Source organism: Haplochromis burtoni, unplaced genomic scaffold (genome assembly GCF_018398535.1).
Source record: "Haplochromis burtoni strain Fernald_Lab_line unplaced genomic scaffold, NCSU_Asbu1 Contig_2, whole genome shotgun sequence".
Classification (NCBI taxonomy): Eukaryota; Metazoa; Chordata; class Actinopteri; order Cichliformes; family Cichlidae; genus Haplochromis; species Haplochromis burtoni.
The window spans coordinates 6,161,127-6,187,792 of NW_024582363.1; the positions used below are offsets into that span (position 1 = coordinate 6,161,127).

At 40.9% G+C, this 26,666-nt stretch overlaps 1 protein-coding gene across 1 annotated transcript in view; it reads left to right on the top strand.

The window, feature by feature from the left end:
- The window catches only part of cd276 (CD276 molecule), an 81,063-nt gene extending 73,183 nt beyond the window's left edge, over positions 1-7,880 (top strand). The window contains exon 8 of the mRNA XM_005912884.3: positions 7,008-7,880. The gene's annotated coding sequence lies outside the window, so the exon portion shown is untranslated. The remainder of the gene's footprint in view (positions 1-7,007) is intronic.
- The last annotated feature ends 18,786 nt before the right edge of the window (positions 7,881-26,666 follow it).

Here is a 26,666-nt window from a genome sequence, read left to right on the forward strand (position 1 = left end):
AATGCATTTATGCAGAGTGCAGCATATTCTATTTAATAAAGCGAGGCTCTGGATTTAATTAAGTCGTTTTCGAGTCAGGGGGCACTTTGTTTTCATAAACCTTTGCCTTACATGTGTTCATTTGTGACTTTTATTTATCAACTCAAACTTTTATTGTTTTATTTCTAGCAGCAATACACACAGACTATAGAGATAATTACTATCTGTAGAACACTCAATATTTTGTAGATTGTAAACACTGTAAATATAAGGTGCTGATCTACATGGTAACTTATTGGTCCTTGAAAATTTCTGTTAATAAAAGTTCAATTCTATATGTGGGATATTTTCAGCATTGAAAGGTGTCAGATACAATTGATGGGGAACAACAGTTCTTTCTTTAAAGTGAGATTTAAAAGAGAGGTTTTTTCATTTATTCCCTCAACAAGGAGCTCCTTAAAGTTATTAAACATTTAACAAAATCTCCTTCTTGTCCACAGAACACCGTGAGTCCAGTTTTTCATAATTGTCATTTTAGTTTAAAATCTCCCTTTTGTATTTCTGCCTATGGAAGGATATTCACTGAATAATGATGCTCCCAGCAAAGCTTCGAGGAAAAAAGTTGAACATCGATGCATTGTTCTTAGAGAGCTGGAGTTATTGTATCACATCGTACAATGGACTCGTCTGACATAAAACAGTGAATATCTTAGAAGTAACATTATCTAGAGAAACCTTAGAGCTTCCCAGGTGAAATTCTGCATTTCATTGCTTGCTCTCTCTGTTCGGAATTTGAAATGATATTTAAAGTCTTTTATTCTTTGTGCATGTTAAGGGGGGATGAGCACTGGTACTGCGCAGAACCTTGGCCTAGCCAGAGATAGCTGCAAATGAGATGAGAATAAATATTCAAAGGGAGACATGAAGGGAATAAAGAAAACTCAGTGAAATAAGGAGTAGCACGGACGATCCCGGTCATCTACCTGAGGACTTTCGATGAATTCCAATGAGAGTGCAGATTACATTTTTTAAAGATAGGCCCTATAGGTGCAATTAGTGCTACATAATGGCCCTTTTGCAGCTCCTTCAGCAGAGTTGTGAAATATTGATTTAATTCACCCCTATATATTCACTTAAACTCTGCACTGTCATGCGAATAATACATCTCATTGTTGTATTTCTATGCTGTAGTAGCTCCGGCTTGGCTCTATCATGGATTTTTAACTACATACTGTGCTGCAAATAGGGAGTTCTTTTTCAAAGATATGAAAAGATGAAAAGGGGGGAGATGTGGTGAAATTTGAAAACAGAAAACTAGCCTGAGTGTATTTTAAAAGCTAGCTGCAGCCAGGTGTACTCTAGAAGATGGGATGTGAGTTCTCTGATGTTGTGTTTTTTTTGGAGCAAGGAGTAGTAAAGGGCAAGGGGAGCCAGAGAGGAGGTTCTTGAATTCCGTGTTGTACGTGGCAGGTGAAGCCCGGCAGACACTGATCATGTCAGACAGGACACTTACATTGGACTCACTCCAGGGAGGTGTGGGGTATCTTGAAGTAGAGTTTGACTCACTATTCCAGTATCTCTGATCTCTGCATTATTTATGCTTTTGTCTCAGCCATTTATCAGCATTTTTATACCTCGCAGCCTCATTCTACAGTACATCTCCTGTGATGGAGTAGGTTGCAGCGATGATAGCCTCTGAGGGAAGCCAATAACTGAATATAGTAGCTCATATTGATATCAGAAAACTGTGGAATGGACAAGTGTGCTGCGTAGCAATCTCTGCATGCTGTTGAAAACCTTGGCAAACATCCATCCACATCAAAATAGTGCTGTGAAAAATAAAAAAAAAATAAAAGACAAGAAGGAAAATGCTGTGCTGGCTTCGCTCTCTTACCTTTATATTAATTTTTAGGAGATGAAACTGGTAATATGTGAGCTATGGTAGGAGTTGCACAGCAACTGAATCACTGATCAATGACAGCTAATGAACACGGCAGGAGTTCTGCTCTGTTTGCCACTCGACAGAGAGCTGCCTTCTCCAGAGAGTTACTTCTCTACTGTTTTTGCCAGGAAAGCACAGGAGCCTTCATTGAAACCAACTGCCTCTGGGCTCAATTAACTACCATAGATTACTCATAATGCAGATGAAAGACTGCATATGACAGCGTGTTGATGTTGGAAAAACGTGCGAACACAAAGTGGATGCATTCGTGGATACAGACCAAATGGACACTGATTGTGAGATATGGGATCAATGCATAGATTATAAAAAAGCCTCCACACAAATAGCAGCAACAATAACAACAAAGTTATTATGCTGATAATGATAATAGACACTGTTGTGTGCACATGTTTGTATCTTGTGAGATTATTTTATTAGGCTCTGTGCACTACGGTAAGGACAGAATGACTAAAACTCAATTATAATAAGCTATAGCATCGGTTAATATTCCTCAACTGTCTTTTCACATTGAAAATGTTCAGTTCATATCAAGCAACACTGGCTGGCACCTACTTTTTATACATAAATTACTCATCACTTGTAAAAACTGGTATTTTTAAATGGATCCCAGAGTATTGTTTATGATGCTGCTGGTTATCAAAGTGAATATGCTAAGCGCTAGAGAATTTACAGATGGCATAAACCTAAACACTGAACAAACCCCCCACTGTGAAGGGAATATGTTAACCATATTGCTCGGAGAGATGGCGTGATGACTTTCATGGATAGCTTTCAGAAGTGTGCACATTATTGTGAAACTACAGGAGAAATCGCATGATTAGACAGCGGAAGCTTAAACATGCACGTCCCGGCAGGCTAACTGCTTCAGTAATGCAGAAGAGTAGTTAATGAGATAAGAAGGACCATGATCAAATGCGAAGAGCAAGCTATTCAGAATCAAGTGCACAGAAGAGATGTTGTTGAAATGCACTTGTTAACACGGTTGTAAGAATGTTCTAGATTTTCTTTTCTTCTAATGGAACCATTAATTCTTTTACTATCTCATCCAGCATAGTAGTGCATGAGTAAATATTCAATCTGTCAGTCAGTTAGAAGTGATCATTTTGCTCTTATCCTCAGAAATGACCTGTGTGTTCAGACCATTGTTTATCACGTACAGGCTTTTTTATTGCTTGTTTTTTTAAGCAATTGCCCGATTACCCGTGTCATTTCCATCCTTCCACTTAACAGTCTGTGACACAGCCAGCAAAACAGTGCAGGAACGCACTGGCGTATAAGTAATTGTGCATCAGGCAGCAATGGATTGTTGCTATAAAATGAGTACCAAACTATTTTTACACATCACAAAACACTTTTATTCTACGTTAATAAAAGTCATTTAAAGAGCCAAAAAGATACCCGGAAACCTACTGAAATGGGAAATATGAATCTTCCATAAAAACATTTGGAATTGACCTTTATGCACAACTGTAATGGACTAAAGTGTGCAATGAAATGGAGCTGAATCTAAAATCTTTGACGTAAACATGTCACAGCCCTTTAGCTGTCTCTCAGCTCGCCTCAGTTCAGCTTGTAAGGTGACAGTCACCTTCATGCTGCATCAGGGAACAAATGAATCACAACACAGGTAAGAGACTCTTGGCATGTCATCCTGTATGACACTGAATACTCCTCAACGTTAACATACTGAGAATACAAGTGGTTAGGGTAAATGATCGACTTGCCTGTTGAGGTAGCCAGCGTCCCAGTGTGCGCCCAGAATAAACTAGGGCAGTTTCTTTACCCCTTTTTGTACCTTTCTCCTGGTACTGAGTCACCTCACCTTTGGGGCTTACCACAGGAGTCTCTTCAAACGATCCTTTAGACTGAAGTGAAGAATCAAGATTAATGCACTTCCACGTCTTGCCCAGGCTCTGGGGGGAAAAGTCTTATAATTAACACCAGGGGGGCTGCAGACTGCTTTTGGAAAGAGGTTAAGGGTGGGGTACCGCAACCATAGGAAAAAGAGCTGATAAAGGTGTAAGATTTTTAGAGTGTGATATATGCTGCTGCTTTGGAACAACAGTGTGGTAACAGAATGACCTGTCAGACACCTCACTCTGGCTTATTGTTATTGGGATAAAGTGGAAAAGCCCATAGCAAGAGCTGCTGCATTACTCCATCATTCATAGTGATCATTGTTATATGTTCTGATCTATTGAATTATCTCTGCACGGGACCAGGGCCCCCCTCCCCCTTAGATCCCAGCACAGGCCTGTGCCCACAACTCTTTTTAACAGTTTCCAGTTAAGTAACTGTCTGCGCCGATTTCCAGAGAATATGACACGTATGTAATCCTTTATCACTTATTGTTTTCTTGACAAGAACCAGAGGAGAAGATTGATAGCATTCTTCCATCTGTAAGTATGAAGCTATGGCCAGCTTGCTTCCCAGTTCTTCTAGAGCTCACTTTAGAGCACTTATATTTAAAGTATGGGTTTTGTGCAGGTCTACCAAAGACAACATAAGGTGTTAATAGATGCTAGTAGGCAGATTTTGTTACTGCCACTCTTTCTTTCCGACCCTTTTTCTTATTTTCTTGTCCTATAAGGTGCTCTAATGCGGGACTTACAGTATTTAGTAATTATTTTTAAATTAAGAATAGAAATTTTTAATGTTAATGGTACTTCTTTTTAGTTCAGACAGGGCCACACTCATAAGCCCAACCATGTAGCTTGCTTCATACGTCCTTTATTCCTGCTGCTCTGTGCTCACCTCATCACACTACATTGCCCAGATACACTGAAATTCATCTCCTTCCTCCTCATTGTACATATTGTATTTCTTTCATTCAAATGGTTTAAATCTCAGTCTCTGGGATGTGATCTCAGGGACAGTCAATGACAACATATGTCATTCTAAAATAAATGGTGAAATCTGACTTAAGAGTTCTGCCTCAAGTAATGCTTATGTCACGAACTCTACAGCTTATTTTTAAAAGAAGGTGCTGCAAAAAAAAAAGAGAGAGGTAATAAAACACTGAACTTTTTTAGTACCTTATTTAGAGTCACATTCCTCATACTTTACTCGAAGGCAGTGCATTTACATGCATGGTTAGGCCTAATAATAACAGCCTTTTGTGGGTCTTCCCACACTGATGATAGTAACTGCTATTTAAATATATTTCACAGCATACAGTTTTTGTCCTGCCGTAACCCTGGCATCATCTTTACATTAGAAGCTTCTAGGGTATCTACTTAAAAATAAATATAAATGTACTTTTAAAGGCAGAGATGTCTAACCTATCATAATTATTCATTCTTGTGCAAAGAAAGCGTCATGATGTGTTTATCATCCGGTAACATCTTTTAAGTATCACCAAGGTTTAGCTGCTTCCTCGTTATTCTAAATTCGTCTCCAAGGTTATTCTCAGTGGTTTTCTTCCACAGCGCTATGCCTGATCTTTGTCTTTGATTGATATTCTGATTGTTCTTGTGTTGCTTGTTATTAACTTGAAGTTTCATGTTATTCTTTTAGGGAGAAGTTACCAATGACAAAAATGAAATGGAGCTTATTTTACTGTAAATGAGGAATGAAATGGGCACAGTGTGGATTTAATCAATCATTAGATTGAACCCCCTCTGCAGCTGTATCATTCAAGTGAATATCCTCCTGTAGCCCCAGTAAATCTGTGGTTCCTTGTGTCTCAGGGTTTGGGTTGCAGGAGTGGTTTTGCCTTGCCAGGGCCCCTCTGGATTCTCAGACAGAAGCTGTTAATTAAACATTTAAAGTGGATCTTACTTTTTGATTACCGGTGGACAGCTTGTTATTTTGCAAGATTCTACATTACTGTGGTGTAGCTGTACATTCACTGAACAAAGGGTGCTTTTATTTCACCTCTGGGCTCAAAAGCTTTGATGACTTTGAAAAACACATCTTCAGAGAATGTGTATGTCTGACTCTAAGGGCAGATTTGAATCAGTTGAAAAATCTGTTGTTCATTTGGTTGATGGATATGTTAGGAAGTCAGATTACACTCTGACAGGGAGCAAATAAAATGGATCTTCTTGTGGCAAGCTTTACAATTTGCAAAGATTCCTATCATTCATAATGACAGTCTCTACAACTGTATCAGTTGTTGCTCTGACATTTTGGAGCTGTTAGCAATACCCTTAGGGCTTTCATTTAGGATTTATCCACATCACACCAGCTGTCATGTGTAAAATATAATAAAAGGATGATAATAACCATTAATTAGGAGGTAGGAGCAGCTTGCTAACAGGACTATTTTTGTACTTCCTGTGATGAAATTTATAGTGAGGGCTTCAAACACCACAATACATCTGCTTATTGAGTGCACAGAGTCAAAGCTTTTCAAGTTATATTCTATCTGAAACAAAAGTAGATTCATGACGGGTTTAGACGGCCAAAGTCTTAGTGGTACAGAGAGCACACAAGTCAGATTATTAGACCCTCTCAGAGTACATTCATCTTAGCAGGAAACATAAATGAAAATATCTGTCTTCAATATGTTTATTTAGGAGTCCAGCAGATGTGGCTAAATTGACTATTGCATCTAAAAACTGAACCTCTAAGTGTGTAGGCAACTATACTGCCTTTAAAAGCTTCAAGTAGAAGAGCGTCATGTGTGACATAATTAAATTCCTCCCAAGTTAATTCATACTGTTTAATGATGCAGGGAGAACAGTTTCTTTCGCTGCGCTAGCAGTGGGATGGTCCACGGGGGCCACGAGTAAGGGGAAGTTCAGGAAGACACAGAGAGGAGGATAGAGAGAGACTTGTAGGTTGTAACAGTGTTGAAAAGACTAATTCTTACTGGTGTAACTGTTTATTTAATAATGTGAAATCCACTTGGGTTCTTTTGGCTCTTTCTTTGCAATTTTTAAATTATTACTGCCACTAATAATAACAATGACAATAGTGCTTTGAAAATTGTTATTTACTTGGTGTGAAGCTGACTCATCACTATTTGCATTAGTTATTTCGTTTCTGTGTTCTGCTGTGATCGTCACCTTTTCCACACTGAGCGGGCTGATGCCGATTTTCTTTTTGTGCCTTTTTTCAGGAGTCAGGACCAGATGGGGGGGAGGAGATGAGTCTGGCGGGTGATCCCACTCCACCTATCCATCAACCTGGAGACTATTTCCAGCATCCCCTACAGAATGTCAAAGCCTCGCTGAGCAGAAGACGAGTCCATCATCTTCTTTCGAAGACTTTCCCTCGAGTTTCCATCAAAACACATAAACACATCATGTGCCATTATTTTCTATTGCCCGTCCTCCCTTTCTGTCGACGGAGGGCCACGCGAGTGAGTGAATGCAGTTGAGTGGGTTGTGTTCTATGCAAAAGAGAAGCTCTATTTGAGAACTACAGGATGTGACAGGATCCTTTCTCTGTCGCTGAGATCACTCTGTATGGGTAGTGATGGGGCATGTGCCAGAGATCTCCTGTCTAATAGGAAGTGAGACACTTAAAGAGATGACCCTGCCTCAGTTGCTATCACTGTCTCTTGGCCAGGGAGAGAACTTGGCTCTCCCATTACTCCTGCACTTGCTAATTAGCGTCTGTCACTGGAGTAACTTGTACCTGTCAGTGTGTGCCGCTCTCCTATGTTCAGTAAGTTGAGGGAATTGAAATTGAATGCCAGCTAAGCTCCAACAAACTGCAAATGGTGCATGGGATACACCCTGATTTCCTCACTGACCTGACTGCCTTGTATGTAAGAATTTTTTTTTTTTTTTAATGAATTCAGACTATCACAGCTAGCTTCTACAGCTGGTGTTGAAAGTTTTATCTCGCCCAGGCCAGGGGTTGTGCAGGTTGTTTTATTGCAGTACTTAAGTAGATTCCTGTGCAGTACAGGTATGTCCATGTATGAATGTCAAAGCCATTTGTGTTTGATAACCGAATGCCTATTTACATTAAAGAGACAAGGTGAAACTGGCTGGTCATTGGTAATTATTGGTCCAGTTCCCAGGGCCACTGTGTGTTCGTTCAGGCAGAGCAAGGTCGCGTTTATTACAGACATTTCTTCTCTTCACTCACAGGATTAGCCACGCAGTTCAAATTTGTCCTTCCACTTTTCTATTAGTTGATATGTCTGCCGACTACCCTATTCTACATAATGAGTAAAACATGAATTATGGTCAAAGTAACACAAATATTTCATTTACATGCAGATCAACACTGACATGTTGAATTGTTCCCAGTTAGACGCAGTCCTATTTTGGGCCTAATCCCTCTCTGTTTGCAGATGCTCAGTCATCCCAAACATTTTACTTGTTTTGAATAATGGATTTTCTCTGTGATTGTTTGTTCCTGTCATATATAAAATAGCTACCTTGTATCAAGTCTGACTTGTAGAAGTGTTGCAGAAATACCTTCCCAGCACACCTAACCATACTGATACCCATACGGCATTCACAGGAACATGCGCGCACACACTGTGTCCTTTGCTTAAGCTGGCTGAGACTGTTGACCAAACCCCAGGTTGTGCCCAAATGCGCAGATCTCTCTGTACAGTAGCCCTTGACCTTGCTGTGTGTCCTCATAGCCCAGACACCCGCCTGAAATTAAATTACAGATTAGTGGCTCCAGGCCCAAAGAGGGGTTTATTTGGTTGGCCCTTCAGTGAAGCGCTCATTTTCTCATTCACAAACTGGAAAAGATGTTGTGGGATTTAAGGGAGAAAATTCCAGTCTTGAAGATATTTTCTTTCTTGTGACAGCGAGTGCTGCAGCCAGTGGTCACATAAAATTGAATTGTCTGCAAAGATTTCTAAATCTTACATTATAGGAGGAAGTGACAGAGGCTCAGCTGAACTCTGATGAAGCGTCGTCTCAGTAGGTCATAGTTACTTTTTGACCGTCCTGAATAGGATTTTAAAAAAAATATATTATTATTTTAGGGAAAACAAGAAAGGCAAATGTTACGCTAATTAAAAATTATATTCACTTCCAACTGCATTCACATACAGTTTGTTTGAAGGCAGAAAAAGTGTGTTAATTATTTTAATTAATTAATGTATTAATTTTATTAGAAAACTGCCTCATCTGGCTAAATTAGATGACCGATGCTCTATATTAGCTTTACTTACACAAAACTGATTTTTGTCCCCATCTTCTAGTACTGTTGCAGTAGTGCTAATACTTATTACAAAAAGATGATAAACCAATGATGCATCACATCAAAATTTAGACTTGTTTGGCTTCAGATTGAAAAAAGAGTTCAAACTGTGAGACCTAAATCTCTTCTGGTGCATAGACTCATGAATATGACCAATAATAATAATATGGAACCTTTTGTATAGTAAGTAGCATCTGTGATTTCAAGCAAAGCATCCCTGCTCGTGCCAGCTTCTCATTTGGCAGTGCAGTCCAGTTGGCATACTCAGTCATTTTAAAATTCTTTGTACTTGTTTTTTTTCCTTTGAAATATAATCTTTTTTTAAGAGTTGAACGCTCCCTTTCATCTGTGGTGATGACTACATGTTACAGTTACCATGCTTGGAATACTTCAGAGGTGACACGAGTGTTTATGAAGTCACTCAAACGAAATGAGGCACACTGATTTAGACGAATTCTGAATTGGGACAAATTCAGCATACTTTTAGATGACCTAACAGTTGCAGGTATTCTACGTTTCTACTTTGTCAATCTGCAAAGGCGCAGGAGAAACAGCTGAAGTTCTAGTACATAAGGTTTAAATAGTTGTGACACAGGCACACTTCATACCTTGTATATACTTATATGTTGGCTGTTTGTCAAGTCAAAAAGGAAAAGAAAACTTCACAATGAAAATCCAGTGAAAAATGTATAAATGTTGCTGTCAGTGCAGACAAGATGAAACCGTAACTTATTTAAAATAGTATCTATTTTTCAAAAAGCTCTCCCTCTTTTACTTTCCAGAGCACAGCGTGCCTCAGATTGTGGTCCAACCCCACAATATATTTATGTAAGCACTTCTGCTACTCAGCATTTAACTTAATTTGAACATGAGGTTCTAGGAAAGTAGTAATTTAAATGGGGACAGCTGTGCTCTTTAAATTTTAGTACATGGTAAATGCTCTTTTGGAAATGTACTTTCTATCCCTTTTGTTTAACAGATTCTTCTGCGTAAGCATCCTTTCATTACAACATGAATAATTTCTGTCACATCTATTAAAAGTAATGAGTCTAATAGGAAGAGGCAAATGGCAAATTCACCCTTTCATAGTTACTGGTGATTTGTATTCTGTTTGTGATGAAACACCTGAGGCCAGTGACTCCCAGTCCAAGTACTCTGGATCTAGAGTTCGGCTGATTTCAGTCTAATCATGAACTGATTCACACCAGGGACTGCAAGTGACTGCAATTAAGTTGGCTGTAGTAAAGAAAACCAGCTCTGCAACCAGGATTGAAGACTGCTGTTTAATTGGTTTATTCATGGAACCATGGGACAGGCCACTTCATCACAAGTTATCAAGATGCATGTAAATAATTTGTGCTCTAGCCATCGGTCAGCTACCCAGAATTTAAGCATAGCGTGTAAACGCCTACTAAGAATTCAGCTCACTGCGAGCGTCCTTGCATCATTTTTACGATCTGCTTGGTTTGTTCACCACTTAAGAAGAAAACACTGCCAGCATTTTACACTGTGTTTTATTTCTCCTGAGGAGGTTCAGCAGTGCATTTTGTATGCAGAGGTTGGAGCAAAACATTAAACAGGCAACTGCTGTGGTGTTTTACCAATATGCACTCTTGTAAGCTAAGACCAGCACTTCAGGAACAAAGCTGCTAATGGCTGTGATGTTTGATGAATTTTTGAGATGCTATTCAAACCATCGGCCTGCATCAAAATCCACAAAAGCAGGCTTAGTATTGTGTCAACTTCTATTAAAAGAGGCTTTGTGTTTATGTTAAATAGTAATCGAAATCCAATACATTGCACAACCAGACCAGACCTAGAAAGTACTTGAAGTTAACCTGAGCATAATGCATAATATATAATGTGTAGTGTAAGTGTAATGTTCTGTCAAAAGGCTCAACATGTTACTGCAGCTTTAAAAACTGCTACAACAGATGGGTTATTTAATTAATAACAACAATGGATTTTGGAGAATTTGAATGTAAAATACTGACATTTTTATTATATAAGTCAGGATGCTGTGTACACAAACCCAGCTGAACCATCTTGTTAGATATTTGTTAAAAAACAAACTCTTCAGGTCATAGTTTGTGTTGTGGATTTTCAAGGATGCATACCCAGCTGCGTCCTCAAGGACAAAAGAGTTTTGAGTTGAGGTTTTGAGGTTAGATCAAAATTCCTTGAATGGATCATTATGTGAAAGTGGAAGAGGAAACACGCAAACAAAATAAATTACTTGAAAGTAGCTGAATAACACTTCTCTGTGAATAACAAGCAACCTTACTGGGCATGAAATGCCAGTGCAAGGATTTAATGGAGTCAGAAAATCAAGGTTTTCTATTGGGGGGGGGCAGAAAAGCCAAGCTACAATGAAGGAGAACAAAAAGAAGCTTGGGTTGTTAGAAGTAAAGCCGTATTCCGAATTTTTCAAGAATACGAGCTGTGAATATGTACTGTAAAATCTTTGAAGGGATTTTTACACAGCTTTTCATAGTTTTCATAGCTTTACTGTTCAAAATATGACTAATATTTACAGAAAGGAATTGAATCAGGGATTTATACAGCACTTATTGTGTTCTTTGTACCAGGGATCTGTGGTAAGATTGAAATGAGCCTGAAGGCAAAGCTCTTGATTTAACTTGGATAGAAAATAAATTTGAAGATTCAAGACCAAAAGAAAGAAAAGGTATAAGGGGGGATAGGCTGAGGATATCGGATTTGAGTTGCACCACTGGGCTTTTGTTTTAAAATGAGCCAATTGAGGCCTCCAGTCAGTGGCCTCTACTGAATTCTTCCCTGTGGAGTCATCCTGAGGATATCCAGCTGGGAGGAAACCCACCTGGGCAGACAAAGAGCATGTTAACCTGGGATGGTCTTTGGATCTCCCTAGGTTCTGGGGTACGTAGCTGAGGATAAACACCACGTAACTACTAGAAGTAGATAATCAGTAAAAATGGATGAATCACTGGAGCCACACACTCGAGTCTTTGTGTTATCCTCTGTTGTCAGAATTGTGTTATTGGCTGCATATGTACACTACTCAAAAATAAGGGAATACTTTTGGCATTAATAAAATTAACAACATGTGCACTAGAGGGGCAACAATTAGAAAACCCCCAAAATAGAAAAGGTTTTGCAGGTGAAGGCCACTGGCAGTTTTTCCCTACATATTTTCTCTGACTGACCTCCAGGATGGCACATTAATATGTGCTGGTGCCAGAAGGTTTGCTGTGTCTCCCAGCACAGGCTAAAGATCATGGAGAAGATTCCAAAAGACTGGCAGTTACTCTTGGAGAGCTGTATAGCTGGCCATAAAAGGTCCCAAACCGTCAGTAGGACTGGTATCTGCTTCTTTGTGCGAGGAGGAACAGGACGAGCACGGCAAGGATCCTACAAATGGTCTGGTATGAATATGAATGTCACTGGTATGAATATTTCTGACCAAATAATCAGAAACCTCATTAGGGTGGCCTCATTAGGGCCAGTTGCCCAGCACTGTGGAGCCCAACTGGCTTTTGACATAGAATAGGAGGCATACCCAAACCATCGCTGCTTCACATGCAAAGACATCTACAAGCTAGCCAATTCAATCCTGACTTTCATTAGGTATCAGGATGAAATCACTGGACCCACTGTCAGACCCTATACTGGAGCAGTGGGTCCTGGGTCCCCCTGATGCACAATATGCAGGCAGTTCCTAGAGCAGGGGTCCCCAACTCCAGGCCTTGAGGGCCAGTGTCCTGCAATTTTTAGATCTCACCCTGGGTCCACACACCTGAATCAAATGATTAGTTCATTACCAGGCCTCTGGAGAACTGCAAGACATGTTAAGGAGGTAATTTAGCCATTTGAATCAGCTGTGTTGGATTAAGGACACATCTAAAAACTGCAGGACACCGGCCCTCAAGGCCTGGAGTTGGGGACCCCTGTCCTAGAGGATGAAGGAAGTGATCTTGTTGACTGGTCCCCAGACTTGCCTGACCTGAATCCAGTACAACACCTCTAAGACATTATGTTCATCTTACACCATCAGGTTGCACCTGAGACTGTGCGGGAGCTCAGTCATGCCCTGTTCCAGATGTGGGAGGAGATCCCCAGGACACTATCCATCGTCTCATTAGGAACATGCTCCAGTGCTGTCAAGCACGCACGCAAGCAAGTGGGTGTTATAGAAACTGAGCACTATTTTGCCTATCCTGACATATCTTTTTTTTTCACTTGGATTTTACAGTTGCTTTTGAATTCCGCCCTGTGTAGGTTGGTCATTTTCATTTCCATGGTTCCTAAAACAAACAAAAGTGTTTTTTGAATTTGAATTTTGAATTGAACATTACCCAGTCCATATCAATATATATCAAGTATGGTCCCCCACCCGCACTGACATCTCAAAGTGTTTAAAGCATTTCATTTATTTATTTATTTATTTTGTGTCCCGTTTGGATCTTTAGCCATCAGAATTGTTGTCTAAAGGCCAAGAAAGATGCCAAGCGGATTTATTTTACCATTTATTTATCTTGAGCAGTGTATTTTTCCCTGCTGTGATGTAGTGTATGTTAATCTTTTGCTCAGTTATTTCCATAACATGGCTCTTGACAAGTTCATTGTCTTTATCAATGACATGACAGATATTTTTGTAAGGAGTTTTGCAGTATCAAACATGAGATTGCTTTGAACAAGCAAACATACAAAGCTGCAAAAGTGACATCAAAGAACATTTTTGTGATTTTTATTTTATTTTTTTTCACGTAATCAGCAAATGTCAAAAGTCTAATACCTGACATGATGGTGAGTTTTGATATTTTTGCACTTCCAAGAAGCACTGTGTGCCCCATTTTCTGCATGCAATTAATAGTATTTGACTGAACCTCTACTTCCCTGAAACACACTTTCACATCCAAGTTATTTTTTGTTGAGGTAAATACTTAGACAGGTGCAAACTGCACCTGACCATATTTCATGTTTGGTACTTGTTTGTTTGAAATCTTGGCCACTGAATCTGGAAGCGAGCCAACCTTTGGATCCTCCAAAACAGAATGAAATGGCTAAATCCCCGCTGCTAACTGAACTCGACATGCCAGTTCATCAAAATGCTGTCATTTGCCAAACGAATGTGTGAGTCAGGGAAACATGCCGTCTACACCAACATGAATGTGCCTTTTTTCCCCACTCACAAGCTGCTGATCAGTGAAAATGTACTGTGGTTTAAGCAATGCAGCCTGGGTCTCTGAAGCAACCAATAAAAAGAAAAGGTGAGTTTTGTTATTGTTTGTTTTTTTTGGGGGGGGTTTTCAGTCCTTTATACATTACATAATACACTACACATTAAAAATATGCTAATAATCTGTTAGTAAAGGCGGTAATGCAGTGACCACAGAGAGATAGAACATACATTTTATACATAATCACAAAACAACAGACATTTTACCCATGACTGACTCTGACACCTTTCTATACCTTTCTAGTACTCGGGTGGATTCCCTTTTTGTTCAAAACTACCTCAATTCTTTGTGGCATAGATTCAACAAGGTCCTAAAAACATTCCTCAGAGATGTTGGTCCATAATCAATAGCATGAACAGAATGGATAGTATCACACAGTTACTGCAGATTTATCAGCTTTGTCACGATGCTAATTTCACTTTCCACCACATCCCGAACCAAAGATGCTCTACTGGATTCAGATCTGGGGATCATTTGAGTACACTGAACTTGTATTAAAAACTATAAATCGAGATGTTTGTGACATGGTGCATTATCCTGCTAGACACAGCTTTCAGAATATGGGTATAGTGTGGTAATCAAGGGAGGTCAGTGTTTGGAGATATATAGAGAGAGATATTGGAGCTATAAAAGAAAAATCTTTCCTTAGGTTTACTTCAGGGTTTCATGAGTTTACTGTGAGGTCCTGTTTATAATTTGGTTTAGCAGTGTACCAAAGCACATGTAAATATAAATGAATTGTTGATTAAAATAATGACATCACTTTTAAGGGTATCTGTAAGATAGGCTGAGGTAGCTTCAGCTGTTGCCTAAACTTTTTCAGGTTCAGATGTCGCAAATCAGAGTCTGTTTTACATATGGTATTTGTGTCATTGCAAAAGCCTCTTCACATTTGTCTAACATCTCTCTTGTGAATACTGGCATTTCGATTTTTTTTTCTCATGAGGGTCTGCAAATGTGGCTCTAAAGAGTGTCCCCACTAACTTCTATAACTTACTAATTAACATAAATGGAGATACTGACCTTTGTCAGTATTGTACAATAAATGCACTCAGTCAGTGTTTCCTTTTCTCTACTGTGTGCAGAATTGAATATAAACAATTTAGATTTTAGTTGTATTTCAGTTGTACTCTACAGTGTCTCCTCTGGGTAAAAGTATTTAATAAATAATGATCAATCATCAAGTGTGCTGAACAGCAAATAAGTAATGACACCCTTGTGGTCGGCCTATTGAAACTGCAGCTTTGACTGACTCCATATTGCATATTTGATTTCCCTCCTAAATTCTATTTAGAATTTCATTACCTTTAATAAGAATGAAGTGATATCATGCTAGATTTTATTCCCTTTCTAAAACAACTTCTTCAAATGTGCTGAAGTAAATCACTTGCCCAAACTTGGGAAAACAAAAGACACTGCATAGGCAGAGGCTTATTTTAGTAACTGGAACGTGTGCTTTGTCAGACTCATTCTGTTGTGCTGGGCTAGGCCGTCCCTAATTAAAGTGTTCTGCTCTGTAGAGCCCCATACTGGTCCTGAGCATGCAGAAGCTGTCTTATTCTTTCCATCCATCACATCTACTGTAATTACTTTTGTTTACAGTGGAGGAAACGGCAGCTGTCTGATTAGAAGTTATTGGGGAGATAACTCATAGGTAATTTAGAAAGAGCGTTTAGCTTCTCTTCTGGATGCAGATGAATCATCATATGAAGTGCGGGGACGATGTTGAGACGATCTTGGAGAATGACCCTGACAAACTACCACAGTGCTGTCAAATTTCCAAACCATTTTCCTTTGGAGTTGTACCTTGTTGTGTTCTTCCAGTAGTAGTCATGATGGCTTCTCTTTTCCTGAGGCAGGAATAAAATCTTTGCAAAGTGCAATTAGTTGTGCTCATTCATGGGGGTTTTTTCCCCTCGGAGAGTGAAAGGATGCTTTTTTATATTGTTTTGAGGGGCAATCTTAGTTCTAAGAATTTTATGATTTTACTGAGATAGAAATGATGGAGGATAACAATAATCAGTTTAAACTGTGAATTAAATGCATATCAACAAACAAAACACCCAGCACGGTGCAGCATTTGTTTTTAGTATGGAATGCCACTTGCTCTTTTTGAAATATGCACTGCATGGGTATATATTACAACAGATTTATCAGAAAAACATACCTTTGGGTCAACAGACACTGAGATTTCCATTACTGATATTGAAAATCAATGTGCAGTATCAAAATGGAAAATTGATACTGTAATATCTACTTCCAATACGGGAAAAACGATACTGCAACAGCAGTATCTTATTGGATTTTTTATTTTTTTTTTTTTAGATCCTGCTGCAAGTTTAGAAAATGCCAAATACCTCCAATAGATATTTTTGCATCTTTCACTTGTGCATTACATATATCAGATAGATGATGATGATGATTAAAAAAAAACAACAAAAAAAACATGAAGTGCGGATGATCTGGCACGAATTATCAGTGATGTAACCTGGAGTCAGCAAATGTTTTTTCAGCATCATACATTCTCTCCCTGGTAATCCAGACGAGAATCATCCTACCCCAACTTACATCCCAGTAACAGTTGTTCACAGATGTGCCCCCTTGATCCATAGCCATCTAGTAGCTTTCTCTGCAGCTTCAGTACATGATTTAATGACCCTCCTTTTATCTTGACCAGTGATGCCTATAGAATCACCTTGCAGAGCAAATGTGCAAATGCTTGACAGCCCATTGCCACATTCTTGGAGGGGTTCACCACCGTTTCCTTAACAATGCATCAACAAGTTCCTGACACATTTTCTGGGGTAGTGTTAATTCCATTCTTTGGTGGATTCAGATACAATGATCATAACTGGATTAACTTCAGCTGCTTCCCTAGGGTCATTGCACTGAGGACCTAATCTTGAAACAAATGATAACAACTGTCTCTAAGGCCTTCTGGGCAGCTGCTCAGAAGGGGTTCTGAGGAGCTCTTTCCAGAGCCGATGGGAGGAAGGTGTCTCACTCCTGCCCCAGACTGATTGGTCTGGAGGATTTGGTAGTGCATCATATACATGCTGGATCAGGAAACTTATACAGCAGTAGTTGGATGTTAGAACATGAGATTTTCTGCTGCACCTTTCCATCTTGTCCAAGCTCATTGTTGTCCCACCCCGATCATCTTGTTTGTTTGACCTTTATCTATGCTGAGTCACTCTTTGCCCTGAAAAAGTTGTCACTGGTTTTTGCCCATAGGTACTTCTGGTTTTAGTGAAGTAGCACATTACAATGGACCCCACCTAAACCTTCTGTCTCAGCCATGACTCTGCCACCTCCAGAGATTTGCTTGTGTTCCACTTCCTGCCTGTTTAAATGTGGATACCCGTGGTTGCCATTTTTAGGTTTCTGGGTTCCCTGCACTATAAGGCTTCCTACATCTGTGACACCATGAACTCTGTGGTAAAGCCACTAAAACCTTCAAGATGTAGATGCTGATCTTGCTCTCCACAAAGACCGTGGTAATGAGCACCTCAAACACTTACAGAGGCCACAAGATCTAGGGTAGTATGAAGTGCTGGTACATTCAGGTCTTGAATCTCCTGGGAAGGTCTGATTTGTCCGTCTTGGTGAACCAGGCCTCAAGTTATTCTTCAACTTAACTTAAACTTACCCTAGCCCAGGTTATGAGCTTCACTCGTCCTTGAAGGATCCATCTGCTGCTTGGGATTGATCTGATGAACATAAGGTAGGCCATGACGGCTTTCATGGCCTACCTTGAGAGAAAGAGAGTTGCAGTCTGCATTGATGCCCTTTTCAAGCTGATGGTAGTCTGATGTCCCTGACCCAGCAGTGACTGTTTGTCTGAAGTTGTTATAATAATCAAGGATGAGGTTTTTGATTTCACTGGGAATATGGTGTCAGTGTGGAGCTAGCTCAAGACGTTTGCAGGGTATGGATCTATACGGGTTTGCCAGATACAGCCACAATACAGTTAAGTCCCCTTTTCCTTTGCATGCCACCCGACAACTCCCGTACTATTTTTAACAGAGAAGAGACTGAGCCTGACTCTGTTGTTATAGGATACTTTTGAATGCACAGTTCTTGATGTACCATGGGTGCTGTATGACCAACAATATCAGGTACAACCAAAAACATTTTTCCTGAGTGGCAAATATACTGCAATTATTAATTTTCAGCCTCTAATAACTAATGATTAACAAATACGGATCTTTAGTCATACTGCATCTTGGGATTGACTGTTGTCCTTGAGAACTGGCTAGGTTCGCCCAGTTAATGGCTATAACTGGACTATCGGCACAGCTAACATTGCTTTCACAGTGATTTAATCCGATATGCTAATCAGGCATCAATATAGCTAGGACAAACACTTATATGTTAACAAGGGATATAACATTCATACTAAAAGCAGGCAAATGTGTATATTACACAAGGGATTATGTATGATCATAACATACTTGCACTTTGTTTATTGCTCTTTTTATCTGTTGTGCCAGGAGTGCTCTGTTGACCAATGGGACCAGAAAATAAAAAGAACTGTCTGAAGAAGGCTTCTGATAAACTATTGTGTTCTATACATCACATGAGTATTTTCACTTCTTTGTACTGCCTCAGTTTAGTCCTTGTTTGGACCATTAATTTGTTGTTCACTGCCTCTTCATGTATAAATATTATAGCTCAAAACCAGTTTCAATGAACTTGCTGTTGTACAGCAGATCCCCTCCCTTGCCAAAGTGTTAGATTAATTACTTTGCTTTAATGGGCCCCACTACTGGGTACTAGTAATTAAAAGATAATGATTGGTCCCTTTGAATGTTACAAATAAAGATGCACGAACTCATTTGTGTTATTCAGGTTGTTCAATAAAAGATTAAGCTCAGTGTGGGGGAGTGGAAGCTGTGGTGGGGGTGTTGGAGCTACTTGCTATTTCAGCCAAATTATCCAAGCCTTCCTCTGTTGTCTTTGCTCTCAGGAATCCATATCTGATAAACTTTGGATTGTCACACTTGATAAGAATAATGAATGAACACTGCTGTTCATTGGCATTCATTTTCATGACCCGCTATGCTTTAAATAGCTGGAGGAAAATAAAAGTGAGGTCATTTGACTTTTATATTGGGCACTGTATCTCTTTCCTCTACTTTTTTTTATTGGAAGTTGACAGCTGTGTTTGGTCATGAAAATTAGTTCAGTTTCCCTCAGGAGGATTGTTAAAACTCCTCATGACCCTGCTTTAAATATGAAAGTGTGGTATATCACAGTGAAGCCACTACATGTTTTTTTTTATTCATGTTTTATTTGCTTATAAATGAAAGCTGGCAGTTTGAGCTACACAACAACAATTGGCAGACTAAACATAAGGATCATATGGAGCATGTTTCGATACACAAAAAGGTGTGGCATACTCTACTCCTTAAAGAAGTAACCAGAATGAATTTAAGGTGTTTGGATAGATGTTTTAATGCCATCACTTTATTCTTCTGTTATAATCTCTTATATACCTGGATGTGTTTTCTTTGAATTGAAAAGAAGACTTTTGTGTGAGGTCACATTTAGGGTTGTTTTTACATCAATACTGCAAAGTTGAGAATCCACCAATCCCGTGACAGCTCTTTGCAAGGTTGACATTTTCTATGCATGGTCTAAACTGATATACTGTAGTTTTGATGTGTAATGTTTTTTATAGACATATAGACCCTGCTTTGAAGGCATCATTTAGCTCAGTTCTCAGATTCTGCTCAGCTGCTCAGGGGAACCCTAGATGTTGAGGATCCATCCATCCATCCATCCTCTTCTGCTAATCAGATTGCAGGAGGGCTGGAGCCTATCCCAGCTACCATAGGGTGAGAGGCAGGATACACTCTGGACAATGTACCATTCTAATGGAGGGCTAAGACAGAGAGATGGACAACCATTCACACTCACTTTCACACTCATGGACAATCTAGAATCACCAGTTAACCTAACCCCACTTATTGTATGCCTCTGGATATTGGGAGAAAGCAGGAGTACTCAGTGTGGAGTTGGCATAAAGCAACAAAATACATAAAAATATATACACTTCCCACTGAGGCCCAAACTTCAAGACAGCCTCTTTGTGAAAGTTATGAAATCCCCCAAAGTCAAAGGCAACTGGGAAATCTTCAGTAAGCATACACTTAATTTGTGATCAGTCAACATGGCTCTCAACGTGTCTCAGGGGCTCATTTTATTTTGAATCAAACATCCCTGTCATTGTCTTGATTAACTAGAGGAGAAACTGTTTGTCAAGTAGCTGCTATATGGAAAAAAAAAGAGAAAAAATCGTGCTTAAGAATGGAACTTTCTATCTCAGTTTCACGGCCTTTGTTGCATTTACAAACCAGTTAGTATGATGAACTGTGCTTTGGTTGATACAGTGCATTTTCTTCCACTGCTCAGTCATTTATTGTCCAGCACAAAATATGGTGGCTAAATGAGACAGATTTAAGAGTATAGATGTAAAGGAAACATCTAAATGTGTTTTTACTCTATTACTGTAGTATAAGAAATACTTTCTGCAATCCTTATGGGACGCTTTAGTGTATGTATTTACTGGAAACAGACATGACTGAGACTGGTACTGATTTAACTTTTGCACAAAAAAACAAAACAAAACAACTTTTTAATAACTGTGTGTGTGCTGGAGGGTGGGTAAAAAGTGTCGAGCTAATGTGCTAGACTTGCTCAGAGGAAAATGAGCCCCCCCCCTCCACCCTCCAGCACACACACAGTTATTAAAAAGTTGTTTTGTTTTTTTTTGTGCAAAAGTTAAATCAGTACCAGTCTCAGTCATGTCTGTTTCCAGTAAATACATACACTAAAGTGTCCCATAAGGATTGCAGAAAGTATTTCTTATACTACAGTAATAGAGTAAAAACATATTTAGATGTTTCTTTTACATCTATACTCTTAAATCTGTCTCATTTAGCCACCATATTTTGTGCTGGACAATAAATGACTGAGCAGTGGAAGAAAATGCACTGTATCAACCAAAGCACAGTTCATCATACTAAATGGTTTGTAAATGCAACAAAGGCCGTGAAACTGAGATAGAAAGTTCCATTTTTAAGCACGATTTTTTCTTTTTTTTTTCCATAAAGCAGCTACTTGACAAACAGTTTCTTCTCTAGTTAATCAAGACAATGACAGGGATGTTTGATTCAAAATAAAATGAGCCCCTGAGACACGTTGAGAGCCATGTTGACTGATCACAAATTAAGTGTATGCTTACTGAAGATTTCCCAGTTGTCTTTGACTTTGGGGGATTTCATAACTTTCACAAAGAGGCTGTCTTGAAGTTTGGGCCTCAGTGGGAAATGTATATATTTTTATGTATTTTGTTGCTTTATGCCAACTCCACACTGAGTACTCCTGCTTTCTCCCAATATCCAGAGGCATACAATAAGTGGGGTTAGGTTAACTGGTGATTCTAGATTGCCCATGAGTGTGAAAGTGAGTGTGAATGGTTGTCTTAGCCCTCCATTAGAATGGTACATTGTCCAGAGTGTATCCTGCCTCTCACCCTATGGTAGCTGGGATAGGCTCCAGCCCTCCTGCAATCTGATTAGCAGAAGAGGATGGATGGATGGATGGATGGATCCTCAACATCTAGGGTTCCCCTGAGCAGCTGAGCAGAATCTGAGAACTGAGCTAAATGATGCCTTCAAAGCAGGGTCTATATGTCTATAAAAAACATTACACATCAAAACTACAGTATATCAGTTTAGACCATGCATAGAAAATGTCAACCTTGCAAAGAGCTGTCACGGGATTGGTGGATTTTCAACTTTGCAGTATTGATGTAAAAACAACCCTAAATGTGACCTCACACAAAAGTCTTCTTTTCAATTCAAAGAAAACACATCCAGGTATATAAGAGATTATAACAGAAGAATAAAGTGATGGCATTAAAACATCTATCCAAACACCTTAAATTCATTCTGGTTACTTCTTTAAGGAGTAGAGTATGCCACACCTTTTTGTGTATCGAAACATGCTCCATATGGGGGTGCTCTGTCTCTGGGCTGGGGCCCGGGCCGGCTTGGGTCCTGGTTGGTGTGTTGCCGGGGTTGTGGGCGGGTGGGTGCATGGGGGCCCGGCCCTGGAGCAGGGTGCCGCCGGTGCGTCGAGCCGCCTGGGGGGCTCTTCAACTGGTGGGGGAGATGGTCACATCTTGCAGGAGCTTTCCTCTCTTCAGGAACTCTCTCTGCAGGAGGGGGAGATACAGGAGAGGTGGAGGAAGATCTCAGCCTGGGCGTTTACTGTCTTATGTAGTCTGGAAGATGAGTGGATGGTGGGGTGGGTGCAGTTTTCTCTGTGGTGGGGTTGGGTGGACTGTCCCGGGCTCTGTGGGGCCGGGAGGCGCTGCTGCACTGGGCCCCGGTCTGGATGGGCCTGGGCCCCCTTTCCCTGGCGGGTCGCGGAGTGTGGGAGTGCCTACTGGGGTCAGCGGGGGAGCTGGCCCCAGGGAGGGGTTACCTGCCCCTCCCTTCCTTCCCTCCCCATCTCCAGCTGCCTCCCTCTTCCCGCTCCTTCACAACCACCCACACATGCAGGGCCTTGGAGTAGGGGTATGTCACCAGGGTGCAGAGGAGGCTACCCCCCCCTCTGTCCCCTTCTGGCTGCCTCTGCCTCAATTTTATCCCACAACTTAGACATTCACATTATTCACACTCTCATTACACATACATATAGGATCTTGGGGGTGGGCACAATCACGGAGTCCAAATTACCATCAGGGTGTACACCTCACCCCTGGCGTCGTTGCCCACCTCTCAATTTTAAATACACGTAGACATTGAGGGCTAGCAGGAGGGACTATGCGCTTACCTGCTGCTCTCTGGCAGGTAGCTCCATGCCCTCCTGGGTTTTAATTGCACCTTAGAACACACATGCATCAACACTACAATGAGCGGGTGGAGGGAGGTTTGGAGTCTTCTCCCACCCCCATTCTCTGCGGCCTGCTGGAGCGGGAGGGCTAGGTGGAGTTGGCCGTCCGACTGCGGTCTGGAGTGTGGGGCCTCCCTGCTGCTACGGAGTCGGGGTGGTCTGCCTCTCCCCACCGCAGGGAAAAGGGTAACACCACCTGGGTCTGGGTGCAGTTCCCCCCTCCAGGGGCAAGGGTACCTAGACCCGGTTTGTAGAGTACGCTTGGGGAGTGTGATCGTGTGTACAGCGTCTCTTTATGTCTGTCTCCACGTTGGTTGAGTGTGGAGTGAGTGCATATGAGAGCATGAGGGTGGGAATGGATGTTTGTGTCTGTGTGTGCCTGTATGTCTGTGTCTATATGTCAGGTTGGGTATCAGACGCCACCTCTCTGGGGACACCTCAGGCCCTCCAAGGTTTGGAGGCCTATCTCCACCTACCACCACTTCCCCTGCCGGTGGCGGACTCCCTCAGGTGTCGGTGCGTTGGTGGTTCTTTGTGTCTGGGGGTGGGCGTCCAGGTACACACCGGCTCACTCCTTGGCGGCCGCTTATCGGGGCCTGGAGCCTGGGGCTCGCTCGGGCCCCTTCGGGGGTGGGGTGCCCCGGCCTCTCGGCCTGGGGCTCGGTCACTCAGGCACAGCTGGCGGCCGGCGGAGCTCACGGGCGCGTCACTGCAACTCCCCCTGGCTTCTGCTCCGCGGCTGCTGAGTGAACCCTCATCTGGGACTCTCCTCAGCTCTTACTGGAACAGTGGCGCGGCTGCCCCTCTGTTGGTCTTCCATGGTTTCTTGTGTTCTGGGGGCCTCTGGATGTCTGGAGTTTTGATCTCCTCCATACCTGCTTCACACCCTGGAGGACGGGGCTGTGGCCCCCCCACACTCCCTAGCAGATCGTTACATGGAGAAACCTTTGGAATACAAGCGCGCTGATCCACACAGGTATGCACACGGGTGTTCACTGCTCGTAGACCCAAATTACACCTTTCTTGGCTGCTACCTCGAAGCACATCTGTCCTGCGTGCTGCACAACAACATTGAATATTTAGTATTTACTGCTGTTTACACTTAGCTAGATTAATGCGATGGTGTTGTGTTTAGTATGTTGCTTTGTTTCTTTTTTCTATTCTTCTCTCAACAGGTGATCCAGGAGATTTTTTTTTCTCCCCCCCTTTCTCACTGTCCCTCTCCCCTTCTGTTTTTCCTTTCCTTCCTCTTTCTTTCTCCCTTTCCTATCTCTCACTCATGTCTGTCCCGTCTGTAACATCTGTAAATAAAATATAATAAATAATAAAAACAAAGATCGACCAAATGGACCAATACGGCAATGCCACGATGATCCATTTGGCAAAGTAAATCCATTGGGTATCCTTGTTGGTCTTCAGACAACAATTCTGATGGCTAAAGAACCAAATGGGACAGGCCAAAAAAAAAAAAAAAAAAAAAACATACCGTATTATTGGCAATATGGACCAAGCTCTCACTGTGTTGCAAAAGAACTGAACAGCCTGTAACAACAAGCACAATAACTCATACTTGAATAAAAAAAAACATGTAGTGGCTTCACTGTGATATACCACACTTTCATATTTAAAGCAGGGTCATGAGGAGTTTTAACAATCCTCCTGAGGGAAACTGAACTAATTTTTATGACCAAACACAGCTGTCAACTTCCAATAAAAAAAAGTAGAGGAAAGAGATACAGTGCCCAATATAAAAGTCAAATGACCTCACTTTTATTTTCCTCCAGCTATTTAAAGCATAGCGGGTCATGAAAATGAATGCCAATGAACAGCAGTGTTCATTCATTATTCTTATCAAGTGTGACAATCCAAAGTTTATCAGATATGGATTCCTGAGAGCAAAGACAACAGAGGAAGGCTTGGATAATTTGGCTGAAATAGCAAGTAGCTCCAACACCCCCACCACAGCTTCCACTCCCCCACACTGAGCTTAATCTTTTATTGAACAACCTGAATAACACAAATGAGTTCGTGCATCTTTATTTGTAACATTCAAAGGGACCAATCATTATCTTTTAATTACTAGTACCCAGTAGTGGGGCCCATTAAAGCAAAGTAATTAATCTAACACTTTGGCAAGGGAGGGGATCTGCTGTACAACAGCAAGTTCATTGAAACTGGTTTTGAGCTATAATATTTATACATGAAGAGGCAGTGAACAACAAATTAATGGTCCAAACAAGGACTAAACTGAGGCAGTACAAAGAAGTGAAAATACTCATGTGATGTATAGAACACAATAGTTTATCAGAAGCCTTCTTCAGACAGTTCTTTTTATTTTCTGGTCCCATTGGTCAACAGAGCACTCCTGGCACAACAGATAAAAAGAGCAATAAACAAAGTGCAAGTATGTTATGATCATACATAATCCCTTGTGTAATATACACATTTGCCTGCTTTTAGTATGAATGTTATATCCCTTGTTAACATATAAGTGTTTGTCCTAGCTATATTGATGCCTGATTAGCATATCGGATTAAATCACTGTGAAAGCAATGTTAGCTGTGCCGATAGTCCAGTTATAGCCATTAACTGGGCGAACCTAGCCAGTTCTCAAGGACAACAGTCAATCCCAAGATGCAGTATGACTAAAGATCCGTATTTGTTAATCATTAGTTATTAGAGGCTGAAAATTAATAATTGCAGTATATTTGCCACTCAGGAAAAATGTTTTTGGTTGTACCTGATATTGTTGGTCATACAGCACCCATGGTACATCAAGAACTGTGCATTCAAAAGTATCCTATAACAATAGAGTCAGGCTCAGTCTCTTCTCTGTTAAAAATAGTACGGGAGTTGTCGGGTGGCATGCAAAGGAAAAGGGGACTTAACTGTATTGTGGCTGTATCTGGCAAACCCGTATAGATCCATACCCTGCAAACGTCTTGAGCTAGCTCCACACTGACACCATATTCCCAGTGAAATCAAAAACCTCATCCTTGATTATTATAACAACTTCAGACAAACAGTCACTGCTGGGTCAGGGACATCAGACTACCATCAGCTTGAAAAGGGCATCAATGCAGACTGCAACTCTCTTTCTCTCAAGGTAGGCCATGACAGCCTTCGTGGCCTACCTTATGTTCATCAGATCAATCCCAAGCAGCAGATGGATCCTTCAAGGACGAGTGAAGCTCATAACCTGGGCTAGGGTAAGTTTAAGTTAAGTTGAAGAATAACTTGAGGCCTGGTTCACCAAGACGGACAAATCAGACCTTCCCAGGAGATTCAAGACCTGAATGTACCAGCACTTCATACTACCCTAGATCTTGTGGCCTCTGTAAGTGTTTGAGGTGCTCATTACCACGGTCTTTGTGGAGAGCAAGATCAGCATCTACATCTTGAAGGTTTTAGTGCTTTACCACAGAGTTCATGGTGTCACAGATGTAGGAAGCCTTATAGTGCAGGGAACCCAG